This window comes from Cibotium barometz, chromosome 51, assembly GCF_041138505.1.
Source record: "Cibotium barometz isolate CiBa-2024 chromosome 51, ASM4113850v1, whole genome shotgun sequence".
NCBI lineage: Eukaryota > Viridiplantae > Streptophyta > Polypodiopsida > Cyatheales > Cibotiaceae > Cibotium > Cibotium barometz.
In genome coordinates, this window is record NC_141096.1 from 29471993 (window position 1) to 29482569 (window position 10577).

Below are 10577 nucleotides of genomic sequence, written 5' to 3' on the forward strand. Positions count from 1 at the left end.
TTGATTCCACATAAGTTCCTCAATTTTCCCACATGTAATCATGTGGAGTTTCTTGAGTGCACATAAGTTTCTTAAATTTCCCACATGTACGTTGTGAGGGTAGAAAAATGAACCAAAAAACATGTATATTTGTAAAAACTTTGGAGTTTGTGCATCAAAGTCTGATGTATGGGATGCATTTAGGATAGGTTTTATAATATGTTTTGATATGTAGTGTAGGGGGGGTGTAGATAGTCAAAGTCTAATGTATGGGATGCATTTAGGATAGGTTTTTTAATATGTTTTGATATGTAGCATAGGGGGGGTTTATATCTACAGAATGCATCTTACATTGTTGTTTATATAGCATTATGCATGTGTGTGGAGGAACATCACGGATAAAGTGATGATGATGAATTTGTTGAGAGGGATCCGTTAAGTTAGAAGCTGTGGGTGTTGGTGTGATGACATTAAAGCCTCGCATTGGGCATACTTGTTACATAAGAAAGTGGTATAAGGGCTTAAAGTGTAAGGATGTTATATGGTTAACATTAAGGTACTTATTACCTTAATATTAACCTTACATTTTAAAGGTGATGGAGAGAGAAAAACGTGGAGGAGCTGGTCGTTTCCAGGAAGCTCCTGGAACATTGAGAAGACCAGGTGAAACCGCTGAAAATAGAAGCGCATGGTTATGTATGAAGGAGGCATGGAGACTGTCTTACGAAGTTAGGAATGCATGCGGGAAGGTCTATGAAATTATTGGTAGAGCTACTCTGTATGTGAAAGACTCACGGATCTTATTCAGGCCAGCCTCACCGGAGAACCTACAAAGATCACTGATATTCACCACCTCTGGAGTGTAGAAACTACCAGGCAAAGTTTGACTCACCATCCGCGTCAGACCAAGGCATGCAGTTGAGTCCCCTTGGACTACGTACGGCGCATGCCTTCTTTGCATGATGGTGGCAGCATGGCTTTGACCCATTGGCTGGCATTTCAGGCTTCCTAGTGACAATTTGCTTCCTAGACCTTAGGAAAGAGTACCTTCCTCTTCTCCTGGTGATTGGTGGTGCCATTGAGAGAGTGACAAAATCCCCCCCCACGGCTCCCTCAGCCCTCGAGCACAGCTAGGATTACATCCCTCCGCATTTGTGAGGCCTCGCTGGAGTCAATACCGCTTGTATTTCTATTCCTAGCGGGGACCCCATACAAGAATGCATGAAGTATTCTCGCCTCCTAGGTCAATGCTTCATTTGCAGAGGCAGATGGGTCACTTAGGTAAAGCTTGTCCTTTGGCAATAGTCCAGGAGGCTGCCTTCAGTAGTTCTTTTCCTCGGTTTTCTCGTGTTGACCCTCCTTGAGGGGTAGAGAGAGGAGCAGGACCTCAGGCAACAAAGCATCAGGTCCCAACTCTGCGTGACCCAACGAATGGTGAGTGGTACATGGTTGGACCGCACGCGGACCACCAAACAACCATTAGAGCCAAGTGCTACCCCACTAAGTACGCCACACTGGCAGATCTCACGAGGATTCAATTCTTTTAGAGCACCGTTACAAGCATTTATCTCAGCACTTTCCGTTGGTGACACACCCTCTCTGGTATCAGAGTGGGCCCCTCTGGTCCCACTAGTATGGTGGCCAATCCCTTGTTGAAATCCCCCCCTATCCTTAGTGTTTTTAGAGGTTGACCGGCCTCTGACTTTACCCACCGTAGGGCCTTGCATCCTCTCTCCCCCTCCCTCCCCCATCTTCTGTCTCTCCATAGCACTCTTGCCACCCCCTGGCAGCCCCTAACCCGGTGTGGAGATAGCCGCCGGTGGGATCATTCTATTACTTGATTCATCGATTCTCCGATATGGTAGAGATGACCATCGTTGCCTTCTGAGTGATCGCTCTCCCTCCAAAGTCCCCAAGTGGGGCTTCCAGGATCCTGGGACAGTCTGTAGAATACAATCTCTTTCGGTGTCTACCGATGGAAGGGTCTGATATTTCTTAGGAGACACTTGCCCCTATTTGGGTATGTGTGGTTTTTCACCACTCCAGGCCCTCTACGCGAGATAATGGCTCGATGATCTTCTCTTTCCCCCTCAGTGTAGCCCCTAGGTCAGAGTGGGATCCTGAGTTAGTGGGACATCTCTACTATCTTCACATCATCAACATCCTCACCCATTTTTGACCTCTGGCTAGATTGGAGTTCGGAGGATCAACCCATCAAGGCCAGGCTGGAGAGATGGTAGTCTCCAGTCTCAAGGTGCTGATCTTTGTTTTCATGCATACCTCTATTCTGGTACCTTTTCTTGCCTCTTACCAGATACCCGATGGAGTCCAAAGCACGCATATGTGCATGGTCATATAGAGTGGCATCACATGGAGGACAAGATTAGTGCCTACCTGGCATGCCTTTGCCCCCACACAAATTTTAATTATTCCCCATCTAAGGCCTCGCCCAAGACTCTTTGAGTGGAGGGCAGTTCTGCTAGTGCCACCGCATCACACCGAGATTGATATGCAGATTGTTTCATGGAACATTCAGGGTTTAGGGGGCCTCGGTGCTTTCAAAGACGAGGCCTCCTATGAGGTGAGCTTTAGAGGGCTGTAGTGGGGGGACCCATAAACATTCATTTCTTCCAGGATCATCATCTCTCAAAGGGGCGCACCTGTAGATACGAGAAGATTCTTCAAGGGAGGAGTCTTACTTTCTGGTCCCCATCCTTTGGCCCTACAAGGACACAGGGAGGGGTGTGTATTTTTGTCAGTGAGCAGCTACTCGTAGTAGCAGGGATTGGCTCAGGAGTCATTGTCCTGAGGTAGGCACTATGGATTACCATTACTATTGGAGACGATAGTGTTGGCTTCCTCAACATCTATGCTCCAAACGCTCATGCATGTAGAGCCCTCTTCTGGAGATTAGTATGGTAGGCCCTCCCTCTAGCTGGCTTTTGGTGCTTAGGTAGTGATTTAACATGATTGAGGAAGCAAAGGACATACTTGGAGGTGGCACGCCCATAGTTTCAAGAGCAGAGTACTTAGCTTGGGAGCAGATGATTCTTCCAGTTAGGGGACAAGACCCTTGGCATCTTCTAGAGTTTGGGCATAGCCCTGGGAGCGTTTGCTTCTCGAGATCAGATAGGAGCACCGGCCTACATTGCGCACTATGTAATGCTCTTTTTCCTAGGGTCCAACCTAATCAAATTGGAAAGTTATTTGGACCAAATTATCTTGTCTATAAAATTCTAATGGAGATTCTTCTATAACACAAGGAACTTTCATCAACATGCTTAGTTGTTGTTGGTTGGATATAATGGACACCCAACCAGTTTCCTTGTTGACTACTTTCTCTTGATCTCTTAGCACAACTTCCTTCTTGACTACTTTCAATGGATCTCTTAAGGCACAATTTACTTCTTTGGCTAATTTTTTTGCTAATCATTCATGGGCGCTTGGGCATTTTCCAAAACCTAAGTCTACCCATTAGTTAATCTACCACTAAATTTCCTTGCATGGAAAACCAATACATTAAGGTTTAAACCAAGGAAGACGTTGGGGGACATTTTTAGCCCAAGGGCCATTTTAGAGGGGTCTTTCATATTGTCAGGCTATTTCACCAAAAACTTTAAGAAAAAATCACCTAAGATTTTCTAGGTTTTAGTAGGTTTTAGAGACAAATTCACCAAAAGTGCACTCACTAAACATTTCTACCATATAAGATAAAAAATTCCAAAGATTCGCCCAAGTTTCTAAATTTTTAGGTTCATATATAAAAACATTGACTGACCCATCTATATACATAAGGCCTTATGTAAAAGCCCCTAATGTCTTAGGTCTTATTACATAATGCATAAGCCCTAATGCATTTAGGCCTATGGATAATTTAAAGGCTCCTAATTTATTAGGTCTTTTGCATAATCCATAAGCCCTAATGCATTTGAGCTTATACATTATGCATAAGCATAAGCCCCTGCTCATTAAGACCTGTGAATTATGCATAGTACGTTTACGTGTAAGTTACTGCATGGGGATTGTGCATGAAGCATTTGCTTAATGTTTACATTATGCATTGTGTATAATGTAATAATATATGCATTACTATAATGCTAGTGCATTATGAATAAAGCATTAGCATAGGACATTATAACTAATGCAACATGCATCAACACTAATGCATCTTATACTGGGACTAATGCATAATACCATAAGAAATTAGGGCTTTAGTTATTAAGCCCTAATGAATAAGGGCTATTCCATGGGGTCTAATGCATTAGGCCCAATGTAATAGTGGTGATATTTCTTTAAAATTAAATTTTAAAAAATAGAAAATAGAAAATTAGTTTTTAAAATAAAATAAAAGGTCAAAGTTTATAGAATCTACCTTAAAATAGCTGAAGATGAAAAGTTGCAAAACCACAAAAAAATAGACAAAAAAATGTTAGTTTAATAACTTAAATTAAAGAAGAAATAAACCTTAACATAATACTAAAAATGAGAGATATTTCACAAAATAAGAGAATGGGAAAAGAAAAAGATAAGGTAGAGAGCATGTAGATAGAGAGCTTAAACATAAGCGTAGAAAGAAAGCAAGAAGGAAACAAAAAAAACTAAAAAGAAACATAACAAAACAAAAGGTAAAACTATAAAAACAATGTATAAAATGTCATATTTTGCTGCATATGGCAACATGTGGTTTAAAAAACCCAACGTCACTATAAGCACCACACAACATCAGTTTAGAGATGCTATAGTGGTGAAACATAAAGCGCCACTAAAGAGTTGAAAAAATGCACCACTAAGCCTACATTTTGTTATAATGTTGAGGAAGAATTTGACTAATTAAGAATAAGTGGATACCTTAGATGATATGAAAGTTTGAGTTGATTGGGAGAATTTGGAATTCCTTATTTGGTCATTAATAATGCCACTAGCTTCATTTAGTTAGTGTCATTAGCATCAAAAAATCTATTAAATTATACATTGGTCAAGATAAGTTAGAGTCCATTTGAGGGGCTAGATTTAGTCCTAATGGTACCATAATTAAAAGCTCAATTAAAGCATATTGATGTGAAGCTTACGTGAATCCTTATTGAGGGCTCAATTAGTATCTAGATCAAATAAAAATAAATGCAAAACTTTTGCCTAATCAATGCTTAATTAAATTAAATCATAAATTGGAATTAGAGATCAAAGTCTAGATGGGACCCTAAATGAGAATTAAATTAGCACAAGTTTATGAGATTTTTTAGAGCTCAATTGGAATCTTAATTAGAGCCTTGATTAGGAACTCAGTGGGGGCTAAATTTCCAATTCTACTTGGGTCTAATAAATGGGCTTGATTGGGCTGAACTATTAGGCTAGTGAAATCTTTATTTATTTTTCTTAAAATCAATCCCTTTAAGGAAAAGGCTTATGGAGTTTCCCCTTTATTTCCATGTTTATACCTCTCTCACTAAATTGAACTTGATAGTTTGCACAAACATTGCAAAAGTGGTGGATTTGAGTCTACATAGATGATGGCAAACAAGTTTATAGCACAAACTCTTATCCCTCCATTGATTTTGTTTAAATTGTGGATTGCATGTGGGGGGGAGATCATCTGATTCTGTAATCCACCTTATGAGTACATAGTCACTCTCTCTTTATGTACATAATTCTTCTTGTAGGAAAATGTAAATGTGTGTGCAAGAAAAATCTTATAATTGCTTTATATATGTTTAGGTATCTTTTGTTGGATTGAAAATTCAGTCTATATGTTACAAGGTTTATTACTTGCTATATTTTTAACCTTGGATTTCTATATAGAAATTTTATGCATTAGATTAAACAAAAATAAATCTCCTTGAATTTACTAGCCTTTAAAACAAGGTTTCTCAATTTAAAAAAACATAATTACACATACATTCTTGAGCTAATATATTCTAGATCAAAAGGTTTCCTCTTGATGAAAACTTCTCATTTGTTCAATAATTTCATCTTTTCTATATTGAGGCTCCTTGTTGTATTTTACATAAAACTATTTTTCTATAAGATGCAATATTTATTAAAATGATTTTCTCCATATGCATACCTAGTTTAGCAAATAGAACTTAAGTTCTTTACGTACATATTGAACTATGCAATGTAAACATTGAGGAATAAAGTTTATTACTTTTAAAATAAAAAATAAATTCATTGAGATGTATATAAAAGGATTTGACATTTTGATTTAGGTTTGTTATGTGGGAAGGTTTCACACAAGTCCCCTTGTGGATCTCTCTCTCTCTCTCTCTCTCTCTCTCTCAAGAATCCATGCATGAGAAATTTGTTTTTCTTCACAAGATGCCCTTCAACCATGAAAAACAAGATTGCATGCGAAAGCTACGTATGTTTGATGCCCAATTTCTATACTCTTGAACACATGTGAAAAAGACGTGGAAACACAAGAAAGTTAAAAAGCACTCGTGTCCTAAAAAACTTCCAAACGTAAACTATACTAGATAAATAGTGTCATACACTCAGCTTCTCTTCTCTTTTTTCCCTTAAAGACTCCTACTTTGTATTAAGCTCACTTTACCATGCATACAAATACAAGGCACATGGATTTCTTAAGCTTGCTCAATTCTTTAATCTTTTATTTATTCTTCCTGAAAGACTTTAATCTATCTTAGGATAAGACGTTGCTTAGGTGCATATTGCGTCGATAGTGCCGCACGTGGGGTCGGGATACATTTCAAGCTCCCCAGCTTGTCGTCTAACAGCCGCATCTAGGTCATTCCCACCAGCAGCGTTAATTTCCACGTCAGCATTTCCACATCAGCAATTAACATTTAACGTTAATTGCGACCGTCTCCAATAGCCGCACATGCATCATCCCCTCCTTCACGATTTCTAGTTTCAGCTGGCCGCTCCTTAGAAATTACCCATCGTGGTAGTTGCAATAACCCCTTACAAGCAACATGAAAAAGTCCCCTTCCCCCAACCCCCCAACACCCACAAAATCATATCTTGTAGGCTTCAATTAACCACCATCATGAGGTCCTCTAGGCTCCACAAATGCCTCCAGCTCATGCACCTACCAAATCCCCACCTACGGAGCTTGCCTACTCTTGTCTTTGATGATGAAAGTGAGCATGCCTCGACAACTCATTCCTCCGCCTTTAACTATTCCTCCGACAACTCACTCCTCCGCCTTTAACTATCCTCATTCATCTTTCATGTGGTAAAATGTTAATAGTTTAAGAAAATATCTCCCACAAGGCACCACTTTTGTTTCATACCTTGTCCATGTATTATTTATTGTGAAAATACAATCGTTGTATTACATGGTATGCAAGTGTTTCTAATGCACAAGGAGGACGATTTATGCAAATTTGTGTGGATTACATGGCCCTATCCAAGCTTATCATTCAGAACCCATTTTTGCTTCCTAGGTTTGATAATGTTCTAATTATGCTGCTAGAAAAAATGATAAGACTATTAGATCGAGACACTCACTTGGTGTTTCAAACCCTTTTGCACGGTCGTTTTATACATATGCTCAAAGAAAATATTTATCGTTTCAGTTTTAAGTTGCATTTGTACCAAAACTATGAAACATAGTAGTCAACTAGTAGCTAAACTATGAAGCATAGTATGTGTAGCCCTATTTGGGCACCTGTTTGTACATGTTTCCCTTCATTGCCCACTCACATGTGCAACAACCCCAATCACAATCAGCATTAAATACAATATAATAAACATTTTCTCCTAATGATTGACACTTAACCTTCGCCATAGCACTTGTGGAATTGAAGGCAAAATATGTGTTGAATATACATGATGTTATGAAGACGTGTTGGAGTTATGTTAACATAAAGATTATAAGTATTCAGCATATTTGTGAAAGGCATCATTTTTTCTTTGCACACACATTAATTTCTCGTAACTCAAAATGTGTGTTTCCAAGAAGAATTTTAATCTTCAAAAAATAATACAAAGCATGGTCAAGCTTCGCTCGCATCAGAGTTCTCATTAGCACAAGCATGGTCAATGCATCATCACCCTCTTTTTCTTTGCCCCCCTTTGGGAATTTGGGCAAGGCTCTAACCTCTTCTTTCCTTCTACGAACCTTCTTGCGAGACGGCCAGCCTCAAAGAATGGCTTCGCACGGGAAAGTGAATTCCCAAACCCGTCATCTCGAGCCCATAACTCATGGGCTGGGTATGTCACCAACAAGGCCCTTGATGCTTTGGATTGTTGCATAGACGCTTACATTTGGAGAGCCAAGCACTTAGTTAATGCTAGAAGATCATTATCACCATTTGAAACAACACACGTGGGTTTAGCTCATTCATATGTTATGTATGGAGACGGTCGATCAAATAAAGCATCCACACATACCACAAATCAAGAGGGTTTCACTGATAATTTGTTGTATTTTTTTAGACAAATCCTCATCATATGATTGTGTGCCTATAGAAGAAGATAACATTAGGCACAATAGTTTAATCCCATGGTTCCACATATGAAAGTTAGATAATGTACCGTTGGTTTCGTCATTGCCAAGGCTAGAAGGTGAATTGGAATTACCCATGTCAGTAGCACTATCAATCCCCATTGACAAAACATGGCCTGGTGGAAAAATATAACAGTTTAACGATCATACACCAATGTAAGACATCAAAAAATAAATTTTAAAAAACACTCACGTGAAGTATTCACGACTACTACGATACAATCTTATAGATCTAGCAATCACATGTGTCGATTGTAGTATATTTGCCATCAACACCTTTGCTTGGTGCTTGCAAAGGTTTCCTCTCATCGCCCACTCACAAGAGCAGCATGCCCAATCACAATCAGCATTGTCTACCTTGTGCCATATTTATCGCTTGCTTTGGCTCCTAATGAGGGCATGCTTGCACTCTTTATCTATGAACTTAACATCTTCATCAGGAATGGCTTTTGCACGTTACACTGAATTAGATACAACATCAATAATGTTGAAATTCTTCTTGAAGCTTTCATCTTTTAGCATGTCATGATACTAATAGTATGAGTGGAAAGGGCCAAGCAACTTCTGTAAAAGCTAGTCAACTTCTCCACCATGTATTGTTTTGCGGCCAATTAAGAATCGAGTTTTAAGAGCTCCATGATATGACTCAATGCTCCCATTCGTCTCTTGGTTAGAATGAGGTGAATTCCTACTTGCTCAGATCCACATCCCTACAAAAAGAACACAAACACAGTGGTACATGAATATTTAATGTGGAACATTTCATTAGAACAACTTGAAGCATGATATATTACCTATGGAATTCATCCACTGCTCTTTGAAGTATTTGATGAATAATGCTTGGTCCTTGTATGTTTCCAAAAATGTCTCCAGAATTCCCATGGCTTTCTTCGCACTACTTGCTTGTGTGCCACATGTTTTGCTTTGCATGTTCATGATTGCTCCCAAAATGATCTAAACATTTCAACTCGAGTGGAAACATTTGACATTTTATTGATCAAGTTTTGCAACCGTGATCGTCGAACATGCCAAAGACATAGGTAGACTAGTGTCCCAAACACCTCCCTGCACCAAATATGACATACGAAGAGCAAGTTGCATTACTCAAAACGTTTGTAATCACATGTTAAAGACACATGTTGCAACAGTGGAAAAACACATGTCCAAACTCACTTGATAGCTTGGATATTCGCTTATGCATCATCCACCATAAAAGCATTAGGTTGCCAAGACTTATTGGCATCAAAAATATGGTTTCTCGAAGTAGTTAACTAAAGTTTGATATCAACCATGGAGCAAGACGACGTGATGGCTCACGCTACTGGAACACCATTTTGATGAGCATCGAATACCAATAACGTATATAAATGGAACTACAACAAACACCAATTTGTTAATAGTAATACCAAAATTTAAAGTATTATAAAATGCATTATTGGAATCCCAATGATGAGTACACACCTTGTACTTATTCGTTCCGAAAGTAGCGTCCATGGCCAATAAACTGTCATGACCATGGGTGTTCATCATGTGAAGTTGCCAACTAGTTTGGACTCCCAAAACAAATTGTTGTCCCTTGGATTCATCAAACAATTGATAGAAAAAAGTTTGACTCTTATTTGCCAATACTACCAAGTTGTGTACAGTGCGTGCATCATCTTGATCAGTTTCGAGTCTGATACATTCCAACTTTCTTGCAACATAAAGGATGTCTCACAATGTAACAAAAGTATCCCAAGTTGCTCGAAGGTTCCCTTCCTTTTTTTGCACTGCTTTGCACCAAATGTATATGATGTTGTAACACTTGTTGGGGATGAATCCTTTATGTAGCATGTCACAAATCCATGATCCCATTGTTGCAGATAGTCATGGAGAGAAACACAACCTTGTTGAGGCAGATCTTGTGTATTGCGAGCCATGGCATACATTCTCTTTGAATTGACATGTTGGTATTGTATGTAATTCTTGAAAGCATTATTACTCTTACCCAGCAGCAACCAGTCGGCCTTCTCTCTCACTTCAGCAATAATTCGCTTCCTCTAGGCTCCTGAGCAATCACACCACAGTAGCCTCACGAATAGCACCTCTCCTCCTTAGACCTTCTGCTTCCCTCTTTGCTTTTTATTGCACC